This window comes from Antechinus flavipes, chromosome 3 (assembly GCF_016432865.1).
Source record: "Antechinus flavipes isolate AdamAnt ecotype Samford, QLD, Australia chromosome 3, AdamAnt_v2, whole genome shotgun sequence".
Classification (NCBI taxonomy): domain Eukaryota; kingdom Metazoa; phylum Chordata; class Mammalia; order Dasyuromorphia; family Dasyuridae; genus Antechinus; species Antechinus flavipes.
The window spans coordinates 609,357,727-609,381,747 of record NC_067400.1 but is presented as its reverse complement, the minus strand read 5'-3'; the positions used below and the strand labels follow the sequence as shown (position 1 = coordinate 609,381,747).

The 24,021-nt window shown below is 34.5% G+C and overlaps 1 protein-coding gene across 1 annotated transcript in view; it reads right to left on the bottom strand.

The window, feature by feature from the left end:
• The window catches only part of GNB1 (G protein subunit beta 1), a 111,583-nt gene that overhangs the window by 46,773 nt on the left and 40,789 nt on the right, over positions 1 to 24,021 (bottom strand). Inside the window, exon 2 of the mRNA XM_051988789.1 lies at positions 11,595 to 11,643. The gene's annotated coding sequence lies outside the window, so the exon portion shown is untranslated. The remainder of the gene's footprint in view (positions 1 to 11,594; positions 11,644 to 24,021) is intronic.

Sequence of the window (24,021 nt, the reverse complement as noted above, 5' to 3'; positions counted from 1 at the left end):
ATTCAATGCATGTTAGAAATACAGTATCATGATATTCATTGCTTTAGATGGGCGACATTTAAAGAAAAAGAAAATTAGGTTTAAACAATGGTTCTTACATTTGAAAAGGGAAATAATTTAGCATATAGTTGAAAGAACAGTTAAGTCTAATGATTGAAGTTCTAAATCCTGGCTCGGACAATTAGTAGTCATATCATTTTCTCTGTTTTCTGCATACTATAAAATACTGAGCTGGCTTAAGTCTAAACTCTCTGAGTTTTAAACCTCCACGATTCAATGAAACTGAGAAATGAATCTGAGATTTTTAGACCGTTTCCAGGCGACCTTGATTAGAATTGCTTCTTTTTTAATTCCTTAAAATTTACTGGGTAAGATTTCTCAACCTGTCACACTATCTAGAAGTACAAGTAGAGAGAAGTGAGGGCAGTCCATTTCAACTTCCTGCTCTAAGGAAACATACTAAGCTAGTTCTGGTATACTTTGATTGTGGGCTGTGTTATGTCTTCTACAAGGTTTTGCTGTTTCTCCTATTCTTCCTAGGCTGCTGGCAGGAAGCTTCCTGCTCTCACAGTTTGAGGTGGTTCTATAGAGGAAGGGAAATGGAAAAGGGAGATGTGTGGAGTTAAATCTAACTGCTTGATTGATGTTGCTATTCCCCCATGAAGAAAAGCGTTTCCTTCAAAACAAGCTCCAACAGGCTTATACCTCCCTTGATGGCAAGACACTGTCTCCGGCCTGCCCTGCCTCATGGATGGACAGATATCTGTGGAAGCAAGTTTCCCAGTATCTCATTTGACTACTGGTTGGTCTAAGACACCTGCTATTGTGGCTCTCATGAGCCCTTTTTCTCATGTTTCTTCTTGCCCCCCAAATCATTTTCTCTACCCTATATCCTTACCCTGGTGGGTCATCTTCTATCCTTCTCCAGTTTACCATGTTACCTACCACCCAGCTCTTTTCTCCTATCCTCCAACCTTGTAGCCTCCCTCTCCCAGTAGTCCTTTTGCCTCCTCAGCCCACTAGTCCTCAGTCTTCTACCTTTCTGAATATATCTCTACCTCTCCATTTTCTCCAGACCTCTGCCCAACTCCTCTTCATCTTGAACATACCCGTACCTTCTTTACTCATTCAACCAGAATCGGTTCTCACTCTTTTGTTGACAGATTCATTCTATTACCATGCTATAAAAGAACAGCCTTCCCATGAAGGGCTCAACCCAGACTTCATTGGACCAAAAAACCTTGAGTATCATAATATAAACCTAAATTCACCTCTTTGAGGAAGTTTTCCTTGGTTAATATGTGAACATAGCAAGTACCCATGATTCCATTAAGAATGGGAGCCAGCCACTAAAATGGCTCATACTCTGTAACTTAAGAGTTCAATGCTAACAAATAGCTTGAAGCACTGTCCGGGATTAGAGAGGTACCCAAGATGAAACGGGATCTTAAATAAAGACCTATTTCCTACTGCCCAAACCATCATTCTCTCCATTTTGCCACATTGCATTTTGTGTGTGTGTAGTTGTGAACTGTATAAGCACCCACTCATCCATCTGAAACAGGGTATATTGTGTATGACAATGTACCTCAGGTAACAGGAGGCTTTGCAGTTACTGTTCTTACAAGGTCATTTCAGTAACTGTCTTTGTTCTATGTTAATGTCTTCTGTCCAACAAAAATATAAACCTAGTAGTGAGGCCGATGAGCCACAGTTTTAAGATTAAGGACTCAGAGTACAAACATAAAAATAGTTATCCCCCCGAAGTAGGAAAAGAAAATAATCCAAAGAGATGTTATACTGTGTTACCTCAATTATTCTTTTTTTTTTTTTAATGAACTAAATACAAAATAAGAAAAAAATAGAAAAAGAAAAGGAAACAAAAGCAAAACATTGTTATGTATCCAGCAGAACATCAGGGAGAATTCAGTGTATATATAATAATTGAAGAGATTATATTTATGAGTGTACACCTTTCCTTTTTGTTTCCTTGTGGGTTTTCTTTTTTTTCTGCTATGCACTTTTTATTCTTTTTCCCCCCTCTTCCATCCCTTCTGTCTCACCCAAGCAGGCTATAGTTAAATACAGATATATTTATATTCCTGATCCTTGTAGTATTTGTATATACCTCTTATTGCTTATCCTGCTAACTCTTCTACTTTAATTCTGCTCCTTAACTTTCCTTGCTATTACTTAACTTGGATCCCTCCCTTATCTTCTCCCCAATGTTTTCTTTTTCTCTACATCTCATTCCCATTAATTTATACACCTTATTTCACACCTGTTGATTGAAATATCCTTCTGTATCATCTATGTCACAGTCCCTTCCCCCTTTCCATTTATTCCTTGCCCAATCTTTGTCCCACTGCCATAAATCTACACATCTTATCCTATTCCCTCTTTATTTCTTTATAGATTTTGGAGGGTGCTATAATCTTTATGGTATATCTCTAGTGTTGCCTATTTAATACCTTATTAATCACTCTTTAATTTAATTGAGTTCTTCCTTATCCTTCTCAAGCATTTTTACATTTAAATCTTTAAAATTATTTTTATTAATATCTTTTGTCTTGGTAGATCCTAGATTTCTAAATAAGACTCTCCTCCTCAATGAACTATCTCTTATAACAAGGAGGAAAAGACATGCAGAAATAAAAGCAGTTCAGCAAAACTAACCAATATTAGCTGAGTACATGTAATGTTCTACCTTCACTAACCCCACCCTGGGAAAAGAAGGGTACATTTTCTTATCTCTTCATGACAATAAGTTTAGTTATTATAATTACATTGTTCAGTTTTGTTTTTATTCTTTCCATTTATGCTTTTGTGTAAATGGGCACTGGGGCAGCAAGCTGGGATGGTAGATAGAGCTGTAGCAGAAAGACCTGAATTCAAATCCAATCTCAAACACTCAGTAATTGTGTCACTGGGCAAGTCACTTAACTTATGTTACTTATCTGTAAGCACCTCTTTCCCTTTCAGGGTTGTGAGAATCTTGTTTGATTTGTTTGTAACGCTCTTTTTTTTTTTTTTTTTAAATAAAACAAAAAATTTTAATAGGCATATGTTAAAAATTAAGATAATACAAAATTGTTAATAGGCACATATTAAATTTAATTAAAATTAAATTAAATATTAAAATTAATATATAACATTAAAATTAACATATAACATATAACACAAAGATTGTCAATAGGCACATATTAAAATTAACACATAACATATAATATAAAAGTGTTAATAGGCACATATTAAAATAAACACATAACACAAAGGTTGCTAATAGGCATATTAATAAGGGCATTTTGGGTGGCACAGTGGCTAGAAGGCTGGTTCTGGCATCAGGAAAACTTCTCTCTGGTTGTTGCTCAGTTGTGACAGCCTTGTCCAGCCCTTGTTGTCCCCATTTGGCCTTTTCTTGGCAGAGATCTTCCCTAGTGGATCCAGTGGATCCACTTTGTGAAAGGTAAAATGACTTGTCCAGGGCTAGGCAGGATGTGAGGCTAGATTTGAAGTCAGTTCTTCTTGACTCCAGGTCCTGTGCTCTATCTCTTTTTTTTTTTTTTTTTTTTGTGAGTAGGTTGGGGAGGAGACATTTATTTAGTCACTCCAAATACAGGATTTGGAGGCACAGGAGTCAAGGGCATGTTACAGTGTGCCTGACTATGGGAAGCACAATGGCAAGTGAAAAGAACATCGACTCTGAAGATAGAAGACTTGAATGAAACACTTGAGTCTTGCAGTGTATCCTTCAATTTCTCATCTTTGTTGAAGTAGTTGTAGGAGGAGTTGGGTTGAACTGTATTCTCTTACTTTACTATGTTGTCTAGTTTCTCCTTTTTCTACTTCTCTTGATTCCTGTTGTTGGAGATCAAATTTTTTGTTTAAGTCTGTTTTTTTCCTTAGAAACAGATGGAATTCCTCTGTTTCACTAAATGTCCATCTTCTTCCGTGGAAAAAAATACTCAGCTTAGCTGGGTAGTTTATTCTTGGCTGCATTCCAAGTTCTTTTGCCTTTCGGAATATCTGATTCCAGGCCCTTCGATCCTTTAATGTTGAGGCAGCCAGATCTTGCGTGACCCTTATTGTGGCACCTCAGTATTTGAATTGTTTTTTCCCGGCTGCTTGTAAAATTTTTTCTTTAGTCAGAAAATTCTGAAGTTTGGCTACAATATTCCTCAGAGTCTTTATTTTAGGGTCTTTTTCAGAAGGTGTTTGATGAATTCTTTCAATGCCTATTTTCCCTTCTGGTTCTATTACTTCTGGGCAGTTCTCTTTGATGATTTCCTGTAAAATAGTTTCTAGACTCTTTTTTTCATCATAATTTTCTGGTAGTCCAATGATCCTCAGGTTATCTCTCCTAGCTCTATTTTCCAGGTCTGTTGTTTTTCCAAGTAAATATTTGACTTTTTTTTTCCAATCTTTCATTTTTTTGGTTTTGCTGGACTGATTCTTGATGTCTCAATGAATCAGTCATTTCTATTTGTTCAGTTCTGATTTTTAGTGAGTTATTTTCTTCATTAGCTTTTTTTACTTCTTTTTGTATATGTCCAATTGAGTTGTTTTGCTCTATGGAATTTTTTTCCATTTCACTAATTTTTTTTTTTTTTTAAGTGAGTTATTTTCTTTTTCCAATTCGCAAATTCTGTTTCCCTGCACTTCTTGGGAGTTTTTTTTATCTTTTCCAATTCACATTTTAGGAAGTTGTTGCTCTCTTGCATAACTTCTCTTTCCTTTCCCCATTTCTCTTCTAGTTCTCTTTTAAGGTTTTTAATAGTCTCTTCTAGGAGAGCCTTTTGTACTGGAGACCAATAATTGTCTGGAGACTGTCTGCTCTTAGTCTCTTCAGGGTTGAAAAGCTGTTCTTTTTCTGTGTAGAAACTATCAATCGTTCTTTTGATTTTTTTACTCATTTTGTTAAAGACTGTAAGGTTTGCCTTCAGAGCCAGGAGGTTACCAGCTTCTCTGCAGAGCAGTGAAAGGTATATGGATGGGTAGCTGTCCTGCCAGCCGGCTACAAAAAGCAGCGAGGTACTGGAATGCTCTGGGAAAGAGTTCCCCACCTGAAAGTAACTCAGGCCCACAGGGCCGGGCTGGGAAAGTGCCCTGCAAAGAACCCCTGCTGTGTGAGATAACAACTGCCCTGGGGCTAGACACTTAGCAGTGAGAGTTTCACTGCCCCAAGCCAAACCCTGCCCTGGGGCTGTGGGTATTAGCAGCTGAGCAGTGAATGGATTTTCAGGGACCCGAAGTGTCTGCCCCGAAGCACAGTCAGCTGGGGAGATTCTATTGCCCCAGGCTAAGCCTCCCACTCTGTCGATCAGAGGCTGCCCAGGCTTTGCCCCTGGCAGTGCAGATTTGTAACTGCCCCCGCAAAAGCCCCGATTTGCCGGATGTGGCCGAAGGGCTGCGGTAAAGTCTGCCTGAGTCACTTCCGGGTTTGAGGGGTTACAGCCAGATCTCGTTAGGTTCTGGCGTTTTTTAGAGGACCCTTTGTTTCAGGCATTAATTTCTCTGCCAGTTTACTGCTTTGTAGTCAAGGCAGAGCAGTTAGCCTATAGCAGAGTGGTCTCTATAACTTCTCTAGCCACAGAGATCACCCCCGCCCCTAGTCTGCTCAGGATGCTAGCCTCTCGCTGCCTGTGCTAGTCTGTTCCTGGCCCCTCAGGACAAACCTTTCCTGGCGAGCTTCCGGATCGGCTGGTAAATTGTAGTGCTTCTCATCTTCATGAATTTAAGCCGTGAAGAGCTATTTTTGAGGCTGGATTAAATAGTTGATTATGAGGGGAAGGAGAGGAGCTTCTGTAACGCTCTTAACACAGTGCCTGACACAGAAAGAGCTAGAGAAATGTTTACTGTTATTCTTATATTATTTACCTGCTTCTTTTTATTCTACTTAATTCATAAGTATTCTCAAGTACTGCTGATTTTTTCATATTCATACTTTCTTATGATGTAATAAACAATTATATCCACATACAGTGGATTTGTTTATACTTTTTCCAGTGAATAGGTTATGCTATATTCAATTTTGTTTACTTATTTTTATCCGACATTGCTTTGTAATTATTCAAGGCATTCTGGGATAGTTTTCTTACCACAGTAGAAGCAGTTGCATTTAAGTACTTTTAAATGTAACTAGTCTCAAGCTTTATTTTGATTGTAAAGTGTCACTTTTCAAAATACAATTGATCAGCCCAAGGTTGGAGAGAACCTAATTCCTTAAAAATTGTCATGATGGAGGTAGGAGAAACAAGTGAAAAGAGTTCTGAGAAAGACATAGAGAGTCCACATGTCTTTCTAATGGAGCTGAGACTAGCTATTCCTTTCAAAATGCTGCTAAGAATGTAGACTCAATGAGTCTTAGACAGGGGTCCTCAAACTGCAACCTGCGGGCCAGATGCTAAGGACAATTATCCCCCTCACCCAGGGCTATGAAGTTTCTTTATTTAAAGGCCCACAAAACAAAGGTTTTATTTTTACTATAGTCCGGCCCTCCAACAGTCTGAGGGACAGTGAACTAGCCCCCTATTTAAAAAGTTTGAGGACCCCTGATAGAGGTTGGTAAGCTATGTTTTAAAGACCATTCTATCCAAGAAATTTCATACTAAATATTGCAAAATGAATACAATTTCATGTCACTATCATAAATGCTGTTGGAAAAGAATTTCTGGATTAAAAAAAAATTTTTTTTTTGATAATTCACAAAAGTGAGAACAAGCTCCTGATTTGGGGCAAAGTCACATTAGAAAAGCAGGCTCAACTACCTCAATAAGACACTGGGAACTCATATCTGGAGAATTTAATTATACCTCAGGTAACACTGGGAAAAGTCAAAGTATATTAAAGTTATATTTTCTGCTCATTTTCTAGAACATTCTTAGAACTGATTAAGATGCTAATTCTATTCCTTTTTCCCTTATTACCACCCACTTCGCTTTAGGTCATATTATTGTCATACATATATAAAGATGATACAAGTCACAATGCCTGGAGGAGAGGAGCTTCCTGATCCCCTATACCCCCAACCCTCAATAGTGGTGATAGGTTTTGCACAATGCACAAACTTTTATACTTTCATCCCTACCTTTTGGGAGTAATACATATTAACTTAAGAGGCTACTATGTGTTCCAGGATTGTATGAGGTTTAGAGTTAAAAGGGAAACACTGTAACAGAGCAAGGTCTAATTCTTCAAAAAGTTGGTACTTTAATTAGTAAAATGAGCACAAATTAAACAGGACACCACAGGACAGTTGAATCTCCACTCAGGCCACACATTCATATTTCAGTTCTTATTATTTTTACCTATTCATTGGATAAGTATCCTTGAGTGTATTTAAAAAAAAAAAAAAACAAAGTTTCTAAATGTCTTTTATTTTTACATCACCTACATTTTCCATATTGGGCAGTTCAGAAGGCACACTAGACGCTTCCTAACTGTGTGACTCTGGACAAGTTCTTTTACCCTTTTTGCCTCAGTTTCCTCATCTGTAAAATGAACTGGCAAACTACTCTCTGCCAGAGAGTCAGACATGACTGAAACAACAATAACAATGTATCTCCCCAACAACCTACACTCTCCCAAAAAAGCATTCCTTATGCAATAGGAACAAGAAATCCTCTGTAATCCATCTATGCAGGCAGAGGGGCCTCACTTCTGACCCCCTACTGGCCTGGGGAGCTCTGGTCAAGCTCACCAAATATCTCAGAGTTTTTCAGCAGAGAGAGCAACTCAACTAGAACAGGGAGCATAAAAACATTAAGATCCCATAGGATGCATGGTGACTTGACTTCCAAATGTAATGGGACCTGTTTTTACTGTATCTGTACTTAATTTGTTAAATATTTCCCAGTAACACTGGAATCTGTTTCAGAGCACCCCAGTCAAAAAAAAGTTATCAGCACAGAAGGAGTTTCCTGTGCTAAGAGACTCAGTTCCCTCCCTTATCCTCCTCCAGGCATCTGACGTGTTTTGTGGCTATTTGGAATGAAGCTCCCTTCCTAATTCCTCCTGGATTGTTACTGTTATAGAGAAATCCTATTGATTTTTGTTGACTTTATTCTAATGAAGTTACAAATTGTTTCTGATTTTTTAGGATTTTGTAAGTGAATATTCATGTTATCTACAAGAGTTGTTTCTCAATTTCAGGGAAATAATTTGAGAATGATTTGTATAATATAGATACTAGCTCTTCTTTAAAAATTTGATACAGTTTTAAAAATCCATAAAGTAGGTTTTCTTTGCTCATTTACAACTAGTTCAATTTGCTTTTTAGACATCAGATTAGTTAAGATTTCTTAATTAATAGTGTTTTGTTATTTTACGCAGTGTAAGAGTTTGCTGATGACATGAAAATCAAAGGGATATGTTAAAAAACATTTTTTTTGCAGACAATTCGTTAATTTTTTTAAAGTCTCAAACTTCAAATTATTGGTAGGAAATGTTTAAAGAATCAGTTTTAAATTTTATTAGTTCTAAAATAGTATCTGCTTTCAATTTATCTATTTTATTTTTAACTGTCCACATTTTTTCTTTTATCAGTTTTCTAAAAACTGGGCATCCATCTATTAATCATCTTTTGAGTTTAAGCATCTTTTTTAGGGATATAATTCATGAGCTTATGTCAACTGTATTTCATTTTGTAATTCTACATATTTTAGGTCATATATTTAAAAATGTTATTCTGCATATATAAGACTGCCTACCATTTAGGGGAGGGGTGGAGGAAGGGAAGGGAAAAGTTGGAACAGAAGTGAGTGCAAGGGACAATGTAAAAAATTACCCATGCATATGTTCTGTCAATAAAAAAGCTATAATTTAAAAAAATGTCATTCTGAAAAAGACTTCCAGACTGCCAAAGGAGTTTCTGATATAAAAAAAGTTTAAGAATGCCTGCCCTAAGGACTTCTTTCACAGAATTCCTGAAATTTTGGTAAGTTTTCTCAACACTGTGTTATCTGACTTATTTATTATTGAGAAGTGTTATTAACTGTCCATTTTATTTTTTGCTCCATATATTAATTATTATTTTATTGCTATGGCCTATAAAGGAAGTATTTATTATTTCTGCTTTTTGGATTTTAAATTCTTATTTGTAAATTCTTTATGCCCTAGGATGCAGCATATATCAAAACAAGGACTTATAAAATATTTATAGCAAAACGTTCTGTTGTAGCCAACAAAAGAGATTATCATTGATTAAGAAAATGGCTAAACTACAGTACCTATGATGTATATATGGTGACTATCTGAATAACAATATAATATATATATGATGAATACAAAGACTGGTTCCCAAAAAGAGATCTGAAAAGGTACTCCCTAATCACTTCTTTGCAGAGATGAAGGATTGTGCTTGTGGAATACTGCAAATGATGCCAAACATTTTTGATGCATGTTAGTTTTGCTAAAGCTTTTACCCACTTTTTAATTTTTCATTATAGAAATGGCTCTCTAAGAGGGATGGGGAAAAAGATCACCTTGGGAAATGTAGGCTACACAAGAATTTCATTAATATCTTCCAGACATGAGTCTGTTTTATTCTTTTTTTTTTTCTGTTGAAATGTTTGTGTTTCATGTTTAACTTATATTGGGTTGCTTGCTATCTTGGGGAGGGAGAAAAATTTGGAACATAAGGTTTTGCAAAGGTGAATGTTAAAAACTACCTGTACATGTATTTGGAAATATAAAATACTATTTAAAAAAAGAGAAATCAAAGGCTACCAAAAAACTTTGTGTTTATTGAGAATTGTTCAGTTCACAATAAAAAAAAAATCCAAAAAATTAAAGGAGGGAAAAGGTCAGTAACACTAAGCAGCACATATAGCCAAGAAGGACATCATGTCTAGTGTTCCACACGCATAACTCTGAACACTGCACTAAAGAGATGAATTCACTGACCCTCTTCCAGCCTGGTCCATACAGCTATCATCTGAAAATGCAATTCCTGTGGTGAAGGGGGCCAGCCACGCCCACTAACTGCAGGAAAAGTTGGTTAGCTGAAGCAGCAAGGTATCACAAGAGACTGAAAAGGAGGAGGCAAACTACCTTCACCATCATCTTCTCTCCAAGCTCAAAGAAGATAAGCCCAGGGCCCTGAGATCTTGACCTTTGCTTCCAAAGTTTGTGTAGCCACCACTAAACTGAACAATCACTGAAGAAAGAGTCCACTATCAGTTGATCAAGTGTGGCCAAAGGACAGGTAGCACTAGAACCTCTCTGAACCACTGGTTCAGCTTCTAGCCCAGTCTCTTTAGTCATAATTTTGGGAAGCAAATGCTTTGGAAATATAATCTAGTAACAATCTTTGTAGATACTGAAGCCCTGCCTTCTCAAAAGCAATAGCTACTAAAGACACAGACATCAAAATACTCTCCACCAGCATCCTAAGGCTCAACAAAGGGTTCAAAATCAGAAACAGATATGATATCAGTGGAAAAAACACAAAAGAAGACACATTATCACTTGCTTTGTCACTAGACCCTAAAGATCATGGGATCTTTTCATCTGACCTGCTGCTGAAACCTTCTATACACCCGGGATTCAATTCAGGAAGGCAGCACTAAAAGGAATGAGCTAAGTATTATCAGGTTATGGTAAAGAAACCCTGAGAATGATATCAACACTATTAAGCCACATACAATCCTTATAGTTGTCTGTGGCAAAGGAGGCCAACTCGCCTTTACACTTATCCTCAGGCTGCCTTTTATGTAATTTGTCAGCAGGAGAAGCAGCAGAGAGACTAATGATAATACAAGGACCATAATGAAGAGGTACCTTCAGTATTCAAAATACTTCTAAGTCTATTTAAAAAAAAGAACAATCCTATTTTTGAGGTCATGTTAGTATATTCTGAATACCTCAGCTATTTAAAAAAAAAACCTTGTTGAGAAGAAAAGGCCACCGTTTAAAAAGCTATTTATAAAAAAAGTTTGAATAGACCAGAGCTACCTAAAAATCATCTTTAAAAAAGGCCTAAATCCTAAGAAAACAAGCAAAATCATTAATCTAATATTTGATACTTATTATAGCTGGCATATTTTTTAATATATGTCAAATTCATGATATAGTGATTATATTCTGCATTAGCTGTATGCGCACATTTAAGAATCCTGAAGACAATAATTTTATCAGTAGGTACAGGATATCTATATCCTTTGCATAAGACTTGGAGCATACTTTCCATTCTAAATAACTATAGTTTTAAAGACATAGCTTTGCTTTTATGACATGTACAACCCTCAGCTAAAATGATAACTTTAACATGAAATAAAAACTGCCTTATAATTTCTAAAAATCTTTTGGCACGAAAAATTAGAGACAGACTCTCTATGACCAAAGTGCTTAGTAACCAGAGACTTTAAACTACAATGAGCCCTAAGACCCTTATATGATTTTCTAACAGAACAGATGCCTTTACAGACTCAACAGAGTATACTATTCTGAGAGTGAATTATTATTCAATAAGAAATTTTTAGATTTATATCTGATCTGAACCTCATGCATGAGCATAAAAACACAAAGCAATATTGTAACAAGAAAAATATTTAACTTTAAAAATACTTATCAGTGAACAATTATAATAAAGTTACCTGAAATCAGAAGTACTTCTGGTCTGGTCTGCAATACATGTAAACTTATCTGTAATAAAGAAAAAAAAAAAAAGATTTTCATCTGACTTAGGGGGATTCATTACTTTTAATCTCATTATCATTTAAGTCTCAGGAACAGAATGGACTTAAGCCATGCAACTGCTTGCCCATCTTCCTCTACAACTGTCTTGTATTTCGCAATTGAAGTATTGGGGGAAAAATACAGCAATGGTCTGATACAGAAAAATGCTTAATGGGATGTCCTGCTAATTAAGATAAAGATACATTACATTTAGACAAGTTTCTATAGAATAAGGGATTTCAAATCTTTCTGTCTCTAAATGTAATGGGTTCTTATGATCTAAATCTTCCAACTTACATAACAATTTATAAAATAAAACATAAAAAATGGGTTATGCCCCTCGATTTATCAAATTATAGGGGAGGATTCATTTGGCAAAATACTTCATCACAAAATTTCTTTTATCCAGGAAATCTTCAACCTATTTAACATGCCAATTTATATGTAACTTTTCTGGAACCTGTTACATAAAGTGAACTATATTTACCAACATCTAGTCCTTTCAAGTTAAAAGCAAAGCTATAGTCAGAAAGCAAAAGATTTTCTTGCAGGAGAGATCTTATTATATACCACCATCAAAAACAATTCTTCAAATTAAGAGTATTTAACTGTTTTTGGTAATAAATAGCTAAATCAGAATAATGGATTTTTCTGTCTGTTCTTCCATTAACCTTGATTCTCACCCTTCACCAAAACCCCTTCAGAATAGAAATCCCACAAATAACAAAAATGAAAACTATTACACAGAGCTGAATTATCAATGCTTTATCCTCATCACCCACAGAAAAAAAAACATATCATACCTATCCAAACATTATTACATTAGTGAATAAATATTGAGATGATATACAAAGGAAAAGCTTTGGGTATATTAAAAAATTCAAAGTTATGTATGTTTTATGCTTGGATTTCCGGGTATATCCATGAGAAATAATCTGCCAGTTAATCAACTATGACAAGGCTGGGAAATATGAGAGGAAAAATAAAAGCCATTTTGGGGCCATTTCCTAGGTAAATTATTAATTCTGTGTATGTATATAAATAGAAGCCAGGAATAAATGACTACTGAACTAAAACTCCCACATAACAATGGTGAATTATCTATAGTGTATTAGATCTTTTAAAAATTCTATGGAAAAGTAGCAGTAATAAAAAAGAAAAGTAATCATGGCATAGTTCTTGAAACTTAAAATTATTTCACTGACAGTCAAATTGCAATTGTAAATATATTCCAACTCAGTTTGAAAGAAAAATCTGATTTGAAAACTAAGAAATGAAATCTCATAATACGCTGGAGAATGAGATGGTCAGATTAACGTTTTAGGCATATAAATGGGAAACCAAGTAAGAAGATACTATCCTTGTTCAGGCAACAATGATGATGATCTGAACAAAGATGGTGGCTGAGTAAATAGATACATATTAAGAAAGCAGAATCAACAAGAACTGGCATCTTCCTGGCTATGGGGTGATGAGTTAGGGATGGTACTGAGTTTATGAAACTGGGTAACCAGAAAGACAGTGGCTCTAGAAGATGAGTTATTCCTGGTTCCTCTAGGCAGGAATCCTGAAAGTAGAAACATCTTGTTGAAGAAGTACAAATGCATTCTTGACATATATAATAAGCATATATTGCCTCATTCCAATTTTGGCTCTGATTATATGGCAGTGACAGCATGGGGACTGCTAGGTGAGAGGGCTTAAAATTGGGTATCATAAGAAGTAACAGAAATAAGAGGAAGAATATTAAAACTATAAGAGAAGTAGATTTGGCAAAAAAGATTAGATATTGGAAGTGAGCAAGAGAGAGAGTAAAGAAATCAAGGACAACTCCAAGGTTTTAATTCTGGGTTTCTGGGAATCATTGAAATGGTAGATTTGGAGGAAGGGGAAAGAGGAGAAAACATAATAGATCTTTTGGAGGCAAAATAAGCTCTGTATACTTGGAGTCAATGAAGAAATCCAGCAGGTAGTTGGATATGAGGATCATGCCAAAATATAGGATCCCAGAATGCATTCGGGGATCAAATACCTAAAGTTCTCTATGACGTTAGATATTCTCTTTTGAACATTAACTTGTGATTATATTGTTGTTTTGCAATTTAGTCAAATGCAACAGCAATGCCATCATTATTTGTTTTTATTTTTAAGTTATGATGGACTGAAAAAATCCTTGTTTTTTATTTTACTTCCCCTCACCCCACACTTAAAGCTGAAGGGTTTTTTGATTCTTAATTCCAGTTATTTTTTAATTAATTCTTTAATAAAGAATGGTAACGACTAGAGAAATTTTATTGGATTGATAGGTATTCATACAAACAAAAAATTGGTAGTCTTTTTTGTTAAAGTTATTGATTTAGCTACATTCCTTTGTTTAAAATGAGTTTTACTCTGAAATCTTAAAATTTCATAGTCTGTAGAAAAAATTCTTATTAAGGGCAGATAGTATCCTTTAAAACACACATACAAGCCACATGCACACATGTAAAATCATCACTGCTATATTTTTAATACAATAATTCTAAATGGCAGGCATTGAGAATCATACACTTGCAATCTATTTTCTTGTAATTAAAAAAAAGAAACCCAATAAGACCTGACTTAGAGCAATTTTATTTTCAAAACACATACAAAGTTACAAAATAGAGGTATACCCCTGAAGAAATTACTAGGGTTCTTAAAGACATAAGAAATTCATATTGAACTTGTAGTTCACTAAGTAGTCCTCTCCCAATTTTTATGTAGAGAAAAAAATTGTATTTAGTAGGAAGAACACCAGACTTGGGATTCAGCAGAGATGGAAGTTTAAATAAAGGCTCCTCTGAGATTGTTTCCTCAACTATAAAAGGGAGACGATAATACTTGTAGTACTTAACCTCATCAGTTTGTTGAGAGGATCAAATGAAATTATGTTGTGTTCCAGGCAACGTCCTCAATTTAAATTGCTGCTGATCTAATTGTCCATCTTCATTAGTAGGGAGCTTCTATACCCATAAGTTCCACTAAATTAAGTCAAAGGATCCCACACAAAAAGAAAACACATCTTTAGACAAATATTCTAACCTATTGGAATCTTTGTGGATCCAGAGTCAACCAATTTACTAACTGCCTCTCCCTACTTTTTATTGTCTCTAAATCTGACAAGCATGTAATTTGTTTTAAAATACAGAGGATTTACTCTATTAAATTTTTTAAAAAATTATTTCACTTAAGTTATGTTAGTTATAATATAACTTTGTTTTCAAAGGCTTTATTATAACGAAATGCCATCTGTCTGTGCAGAGATGTCCTAAATCGTAACTACAGTAGTTAAAAGCATATATTTACATATTAACAATAAATTCTAAAATTTTGGCTGTGTTCTTAATAATTAAAATGGGGAAAGCCTATGCTAGATAATTGTATAGATTTGAATGGCTTCAATATAATTTATTTGAAGTTGTAAAAATTTTACTTTTATAGCAATTATTCTGAGCATTCAAGTACAAACTAAAATTGTTAAAAGCAGTAAAGACAAGGGAACTACAGCATGTATGATAATTTCAATTTTTGTGAAAGTAATGATGAAATTATAGACAACCTACTAGGTCTACACCTCAAAGAGATCATAAAAAAGGGAAAAGAGCCAAATGTCTGTAGCAGCCCTTTCTGTAGTGGCAAGGAACCGGAATTTTTTTTTTTTAATAACTTTTTATTGATAGAACTCATGCCAGGGTAATTTTTTACAACATTATCCCTTGCACTCACTTCTGTTCTGATTTTTCCCCTCCCTCTCTCCACCCCCTCCCCCAGATGGCAAGCAGTCCTTTACATGTTGAATAGGTTACAGTATATCCTGGATACAATATACGTGTGCAGAACCGAACAATTTTCTTGCTGCACAGGGAGAATTGAATTCAGAAGGTATAAATAATCCGGGAAGAAAAACAAGAATGCAAGCAGTTTATATTCATCTCCCAGTGTTCTTTCTTTGGGTGTAGCTGCTTCTGCCCATCTTTGATCAATTGAAACTGAATTAGCTCTCTTTATCGAAGAGCTCCACTTCCATCAGAATACATCCTCAAACAGTATTGTTGTTGAGGTATATAATGATCTCCTGGTTCTGCTCATTTCACTTAGCATCAGTTCATGTAAGTCTCGCTAGTCCTCTTTGTATTCATCCTGCTGGTCATTCCTTACAGAACAATAATATTCCATAACGTTCATATACCACAATTTACTCAACCATTCTCCAATTGATGGGCATCCATTCATTTTCCAGCTTCTAGCCACTACAAACAGGGCTGCCACAAACATTTTGGCACATAGAGGTCCCTTTCCCTTCTTTAGTATCTCTTTGGGGTATAAGCCCAGTAGAAACACTGCTGGATCAAAGGGTATGCACAGTTTGATAACTTTTTGAGCCTAGTTCCAAATTGCTCTCCAGAATGGCTGGATGTGTTCACAATTCCACCAACAATGTATCAGTGTCCCTGTTTAAGGAACTGGAAATTGAGTGGATACCCATCAGTTGAGAAATGGATGAATAAGTGATGGTATTTGAATGTAATGGAATATTATTGTTCTATAAAAAACGATTAGCAGGCTGACTTCAGAAAGTCCTGGAGAGACTTATATGAAGTGATGCTAAGTGAAGTGAGTAGAACCAAGAGAACACTGTACACAGCAATAACAAGATTATGTGATGATCAACTGTGATGGACTTGTCTCTTTTCAACAATGAGGTGATTCAGGCTAATTCCAATAGATTTGTGATGGAGAGAGCCATCTGCATTCAGAGAGAAGACTATGGGGAGTGCATATGAATCACAATATAGTGTTTTCACCTTTTTTGTTGGCTTGTTTTGTTTTCTTTCTTGTCCCCCCCCCACCCTTTCTGATCTGATTTTTCTTGTGTTGCATGATAAATGTAGAAATGTACTTAGAAGAATTGCACTTGTTTAAGCTATACTAGATTACTTGCTGTTCAGGGGAGATGGAGAGGAATAAAGAAAAATTGGGAATCCAAGGTTTTGTAAGGGTGAATGTTGAAAATTATCTTTGTATGTATTTTGAAAAACAAAAAAGCTTTTTTTAAAAAAAAATATAGATAAAATCTTTTAAAACTATACTATATCTCTGCCTCAGTATGTTACAGGATATCTCCTTGAGTTTTTGCTGCCAGGGTATTCTCTCTAGTGATACTCACACTTTAGTTCAAACCTTAGGGTTTTAAACCTACAAGATGATATTTTAAGACTAAGTAAGAAATGAAAACAAATTCACATATAGCAGACATTTTAAAAGATTATGGCTTTCAGTCACTTAAGAACTTGGTAGATGCTAAGAACATTTTCATTTCAACTCAATAATTTTCCCTCCTAGGAATAAACAAGTTAACTATAGAGACATCCCCCATCCCAATAGTGGATTACAAAAACATATTGATTATTTTGTTACAAAAAAGCCTTTTTCCTAAATTTTCTATCAGGAGAGAAAATGATCAAAAAACAAAAAACAAAAAACAACAAAGCAGACTCAGGAAAGCAATAAGACAAAATTATAGTAGGCTATATCGATAATCTGATGATCTTTCTTTCAAAATAGAAAAATGACAACTCTATGAGGCAAGATATCTGATAACCTCTACTAGAAAAACAGGAAAAAAAATAATAGATGCTTTTCAGCTTTTATGTCCTAATCTTAGTTAATTAAGTCAAAGCTCCATTTTCTTCATTCAGTTTTGCTTTGTCTTAAATAGCACCTATTCTGGACCTAAGTTATCTTTCACTTATATTTAGAACTCTATTTTCTTGTAAATCCTCACAAAGATTTTCAGCATGGTTTTATTACTTTAAATACTACGAACTCTCACTCTACTTTTCCATTTAAATACAAAGCAACACAACTATAAAGCCAATTTATTCTTTATTTTTTTCTCCCATTAACACAGATAATCTAATTAGTGGCAATTTTCACCAACAATCCCAATTGTTCCTCATGTTTCTATGTTGTAGCTCTCGTTTCAGTATTAAAAGCTGTAAGTCCTTTACAAAAGACAGATTATTATCATCTTGGTTACCTTTGTAACCATGTCCTTGAGAGAATAACAGACATTTAAAAAAGTGCTTATATTTTATGTAACTTCAGACTAGGTAGAAGACAATTTTAAAAACTAAAACCTGTAATAGTTATGTGGGGGGAAATGCTCTTAAAAGAATAGATCACAAAATAGTCTTTACTAGGTAAGCCAACATTTTAATCATAAGTCAAAGTTTTTTTAAAAAGTTAATCATGAATTAAAAACAGTGCATACAATTGATATTTCTCAAACTTTATGCTTACCACTGTCATAAACATGCTGTAACAGATACATAAACTGATGAGGGCCAAAAATTATCAGTATCACATGATTCAAATCCCACTTCCCTTTCCTGGGATTATTTTATATTTACTCTAGCTAGACGCCAAGAACTAGAATCTTTTACCAAGATCAACTGCACCCCCATCCCAGGAATATGGCAAAATAATCAAAGTTTCAATTATCGCACAAGTTGCAACAGTTACCAGTAAATCCACTTTCAATTTAAATGGGGCTACAACTGAATCCTTTTGCTCTATTTTTTATTCTCTCTCTCTCTCTTTTTTTTAAAGGAAGCGTAGGTGAACAGTTTGTGGATAAAGCACTGGACCTGGGCATTAAGATCCAGGTTTTGATCCTGGTGCATACAGTAGCTGTGTGATCTGAAGTAAATCACTTAATTCATATTCAGTTTCTTCAACATAAAATGTTGATGGTAATAGCACCTAACCCCAGGGTTATAAGGATCAATTGAGAATTTTTTAAAAACACAAGTATTATATGAATCGAACTATTTTTTGGATAAAATTTTCCAGGTTACACCTTCAATACATATATATATATATATATTTAAAAATCTTGCTTTGTTGGGACAAAGGGATTGTAAATCCTATAAAAATGATTTTTAATGGATATATATATATTTTAAAAGCTCACCTACATTTCTTAATATATTGGCCCACTCCTTCCCAAGAGTGGTCATTTTTGATAATAAAAAATTAAAATAGTCCTCATAACCAAACATATCAAAAAGACCTGGCATGCTACAGCCTCCCACTTCTGCAAAAGAATGAGAGGGTCTTCTCATCTATTCTTTGTAACTGACCTTGGTCATCCTAATTTGATAGTGTCCAGTTGTGGTCATTTCATCAGCAGCAGCATTCTTTCCAATGACATTGTTGTAATGATTTTCCTGGTTTCATTCATTTTACCTTATACCAAGTCATAAAAATATTTTTATGCTTTGGAGTTGTGTTTATAATTTCTTACATATAGTAAAATAATATTGTTATATTTATATACTGAAATTTGTTTATCCTGTCTGCTTTATTTTTGGGTGTCCACTTTATTTCCAATTCTTTGCTATTAAAAAACCCCAACAACCCTGCTTTAACTATTTTGTTGTACATGGGGCCTTTCCTTTTGTCACTGTCCTCCTTGGAGGTAAATATCTAACAATCTCTGGGTCAAAGTGTATTGCCATTTTAGTCTCTCCCTTTCCAGAATGGATGGACCAATTAACCTCACAAATTTACCAATAACATATTAAGAGTATACATCTTTTACAACCCTTCCAATGTCAATTCTCTTTTGTCATCATTGCTAATTTGCTGAGCATGAAGCAGAATCTCAGGGTTGGTTTGATTTTCATTTGTTATTAATGATTTGGATTATTATTTCATAATGGTTACTATTTAACAATTCTTTGTAGAATTGTTTCTTCTCTCAACCCCCGAGTGTATGTATATGTGCATGCGCGCGTGTGCGTGCATGGATATTAGACCTTTATTGGAGTTTTTTAATATAAAGATTTTTCTCATTTGCCTTTCCCCCTTCTTATCCAAATTTTGTTTGTTCTGTTTATATTCAGTCTCATGGATCAAAATATATATAATATATATTTTTATCAACTAAACAAACATTTAATAATATTTATCACTATGTGCAAGGCACTCTGCTAAGCACTACAAAGAGGCAAAAGATAGTTCCTGATCTCAAGGAGTTTATGATCTAATAGGGGAGACAACATACAAACAGCTACATATAAAACAAAGAGAAAATAAGGACCAGCACTGGAATTAAGAGATGTTAGGGGAAGGCTTCATCTAGGCAAGACTTTAGTTGAGATTTAAAGAAAATCAGGAAGATCAGTAGCTGGGACAGAGAGCAGAGAGTGCTATAAGCATGGGTGACACCTCCAGAGAGAACGAAGCACTGAGAGAATAGAACTGCCCTCTACAGTAAAGTCAAAGGTAAGAAAGTTGAAAGATTTAGGAGGAAAGAAAATGATCTGTCTCCATCCCTAAGCCATATCTAAGACAGACTTATAATCTGCTTTTCTAATTATTTTTGTGATGTGATGTTTGACATTCAGGTCATGTATCTATTTGGTTTACTGTGCATTTGTCTAAGCTTAAAGACTGTTTTTCAGTCTCCCCAGCAGGTCTTTATGGAGTTCTATCCAAAGTTAATTTGTGGCTTCAGATTAATAAAACACTAGTTTGTTATTTCTGATTCTTCCTTGTCTAGTTTGTTCCATTGATCATTAATTTTTTCTATTTTTTTAAACTAGCACCAAATGGTTTTGATAACTGTTGCTTTATAATGTAGTTCTGACATCTTAAAGTGCTATTAGCTATTAAAGTCTATCTTTTAAAAAATATTTCCCTTAAAATTCTAGATCCTTTGTTCTTCCAAATGAATTTTAAAAATTTTACCTACCTCTAAAGTATCTTTTTTGGGGGAGAGAGGGGACAATCTAATTGGCATAGCATTAAATCTGAAAATTAACTTACATAATTTATTGTTGGCATGACCCAGATATGACAACATAAATTATTCTTTAGAGAATTATCTGATATAGGTTCATAAGTGTGCTTCTGATATTTTATGTATTTGATTACATTGTTTTTCCTTTTCCTTTACCATTTTTACAAATCAAACTTGGTTAAAAAACAAAAAAATAACTAAAGAATGTTTTTTGGTAAGCTGTCAAAATCTTTTTACCAAGATTTTATTTAAAATTTCAAAATATTCACCTACAGTCTCTTTCTTTGTTTTATCTTTCCTTGGTTTATATATAAAAGCCATATTTACCTCATAAGAAGGGCTTAGTAAAGTATTTAATTTTTGAGAATTTGTGAAGTACTGGTATTAATGGTTCTTTACAAGTCTGAAAGAATTCTTCAGTAAATTCATCTAGACCAGGAATTTGGCTTAATATGATATAACATCCTACGTAGGGCAGATTGGTAGTACCCATGACTCTAGATCCAAAACCCTAGAATGGAAGTGAAATGAAGAAATCAGTGGTTCAGTACTAGAAATTCTCTTTCAAGACCTATGTCTAAATTTGCCTCAATACAAGTGAACTACTTTTGATCAAAAGGGACAAAAAGTATTTCCTTGGACATTTATTTATCATAGATCAAGAGCTGGAAGGGATCTTAGGGGTCACCTAATACTCTTATATTACAAATATGTAAACTGGGGTGTAGATAAATTAATAAGTTGTCCAAGAACACAGGTAATAAAATGTTTTCTACTTCACCACAGTGCAGTCACCTGGGATTTATTAATATTTTATAGCAGTAAATACTATTATAATACTATTATTTTGATAAAATAAAAAAAAATATTCAAAAAGTTTTCAAATTAAATACTCATAAATCCAAAAGGGTTTTTTTTTAAAATAAAAGACAAGTACAACTTCTAAGTATTATAAAATGATCACTCAATTTTTTCAAGAACTTCCCAAATTAAAGAAAAAAAAGAAATCTTAAAAAGATTTAATTCAGTCGGGCAAATGCTTAAACTAAAACAACAATAAATAGAAACCCCAGTGGTAGCACACTGCCTAGCATATAGCAGGTATTTAATAAAAATTCACTGATTGATAGATATGGCCTAAGTGTGGTCTTAAGGATTTATTTCTAAATAAAAATTAATATCAGTAACTTTCATTAAAAAAACCAAACACGGTCAAAATTATTGATAATTGAAAGCCTCCACCACAAGTCTATCTTCAACAAGGAGCAGAGATATTCAATGGTTTTGATACACATACTAATAGAATATCTATGATCCAGTCTATTCAAATATGTCTTATTTGAAAAACTATATAATGATAAAACTTTACAGCTCAATTCAATTTAGTATGTTTATGTGTCTATTAAATATTAAGTAAATAAAAAAAGCAATTTCTGTTCTCAAAAAGCTCAGATTCTCTTGAGGAAGAGTGTTGGGAGGAAAGATACAGGATGATGACTTGAGAAATAGCAAAATGAAGTGAAGGCTTTTTAAGGATGTGGAAACTTGATAATGAGAATATCACTTAACAACTCTGTAGAGTGTGGATTGGAGAGATGAAGAGCCTGAATCAAGTCAATTTGGGAACTATGGCAATGATTAGCTAAAACATAATAAAGGCCTCAAATAGGCAGGTGAAAAGGATGATGGCTATTTGACTGGAGAAATGATGACATAATTTAAAAATACTGTGGAGGCAGAATCAATAAGATTTGAAAACTGATTAAATACGTGAGGTGGTTGAGAATAAGCAGTTGATGCCAAACAGATACCTTAGGCAAAAATAGGAAGTTCTGAAAGAGGACAGATTTTGGTTAGGGGAGAGTAGTGATGAATGAGCTCTATTTCAGAAAGGGTGAATCTGAGATGCTTACAGAATTAGCTAACTGATAACGTTCAAGAGACAGCTGACTATATGGGACTGAAAACCAGGAGAAAGATAAGGCTGGATAAATCTACGAGTTATTTGCACAGAGATAGCAGGTTCCAAGATAGTGTTTTGAGGTATACACATATAAATAGGCAGTGAAGTATGGAAGATGATAGTCTCATGAAAATCCAAAGAGAAGAGAAAATCCAGAGTCATTGTATCAAATTCATCAGAATTTCAGAAGGATGAGAACTGAGACCATCTGATCTTGCAATTGAGAAATAACAATAACAAAGGAGAGTCATTCATTTCAATTGATTGATGAGGTTGGAAGCTGGACTGTACTGGGTTGAAAACTGAATGAGAAGAAGTAGAGATACGTGTAGGTATCTTTTTTGCTAGGAGTTTGGCTGTGAGAGGAAGGATCTTAATCTTTTAAAAAAAGATTTTAAGCCCTTTTTTAAAAGGGCAAACAAAGGCTTTCATGGACTCTAGTTATAAAAGTACATCTTTAGGCATACAATTGGACATAAGGAAAAGAACATAAGATTCCCATTCTCTAATATTTGATTATAAAAATGCATTTGACTTGATAACACAAAATGCAACCACTTAAAGGCTTTACTTAGTTAAGATGCCTCTCACAAACAAAAAGATTCAAGATCTCATGACAGAAATAACCACTGAAATGACTGTTTAACAATCTACTGAGAAACAACATCATAAGAAGCATTAAAACAAGACCATATACTACAGTAACATCTGGCATCATGCATCCACTATAAAAGCATTATACCTAGACAGCAATGTAAGGTCACAAGAACCTTTGCAATGAGATTCATGAGCACTCAAGAGACTGGCTTAGCCATTCATTCTTAAAAACAACAAACTGGAGTAGATGAATAATAAACATTGCTCAGATGATGACGTCACTGGACAAACAAACTATTAACTTGTCTATAAATATATCTTATTCACCTTTTGCATATGAACAAGTTAGTTCCAGAACCGAGTAAGAAGTGATCAAATTGGGCTGCATTTGGAACACTATGTAGCACTTCAAATAATTTCAAGCCATTCTGCCACAAAAGTTCATTTCAAAAAACATCAATATTCTCCTTAATGATGACATCTGGCTTCAATCATTGAATCACACAATTCCTGATGAATAATAATTACAGATGACCCAAAGAATAATAGAAATGAGCCTAAGTAGGTTACGTAACATTAAAAATAACAATAAAACAAAAGCTAACATTTATATAGTGCTCTAAGGTTTTCAAAGCACTTGACAAGTAATCTTGTTTGATTCTCACAACCCTGGGAGGTGGGTGCTACTATTATCCCCATTTTATAGATAAGGAAACTAAGGCAGACAGAACTAAAGTGGCTTGCCCAGAGTCACAAGCTAACAAATATCTGAGCCCAGATATGAATTTAGATTTTCCTGACTACAGGTCTTTTGCTCTATCCATTGCACCATATTCATATCACTGGAGTGATATCATGGAGTAAGAGTAAAGGATTAAAGATGGGACAGTCTGAGTTCTACACTGATATATATGAGATAGCAAAACCATTAGTAAATTAGATACTCTTTGAAGTA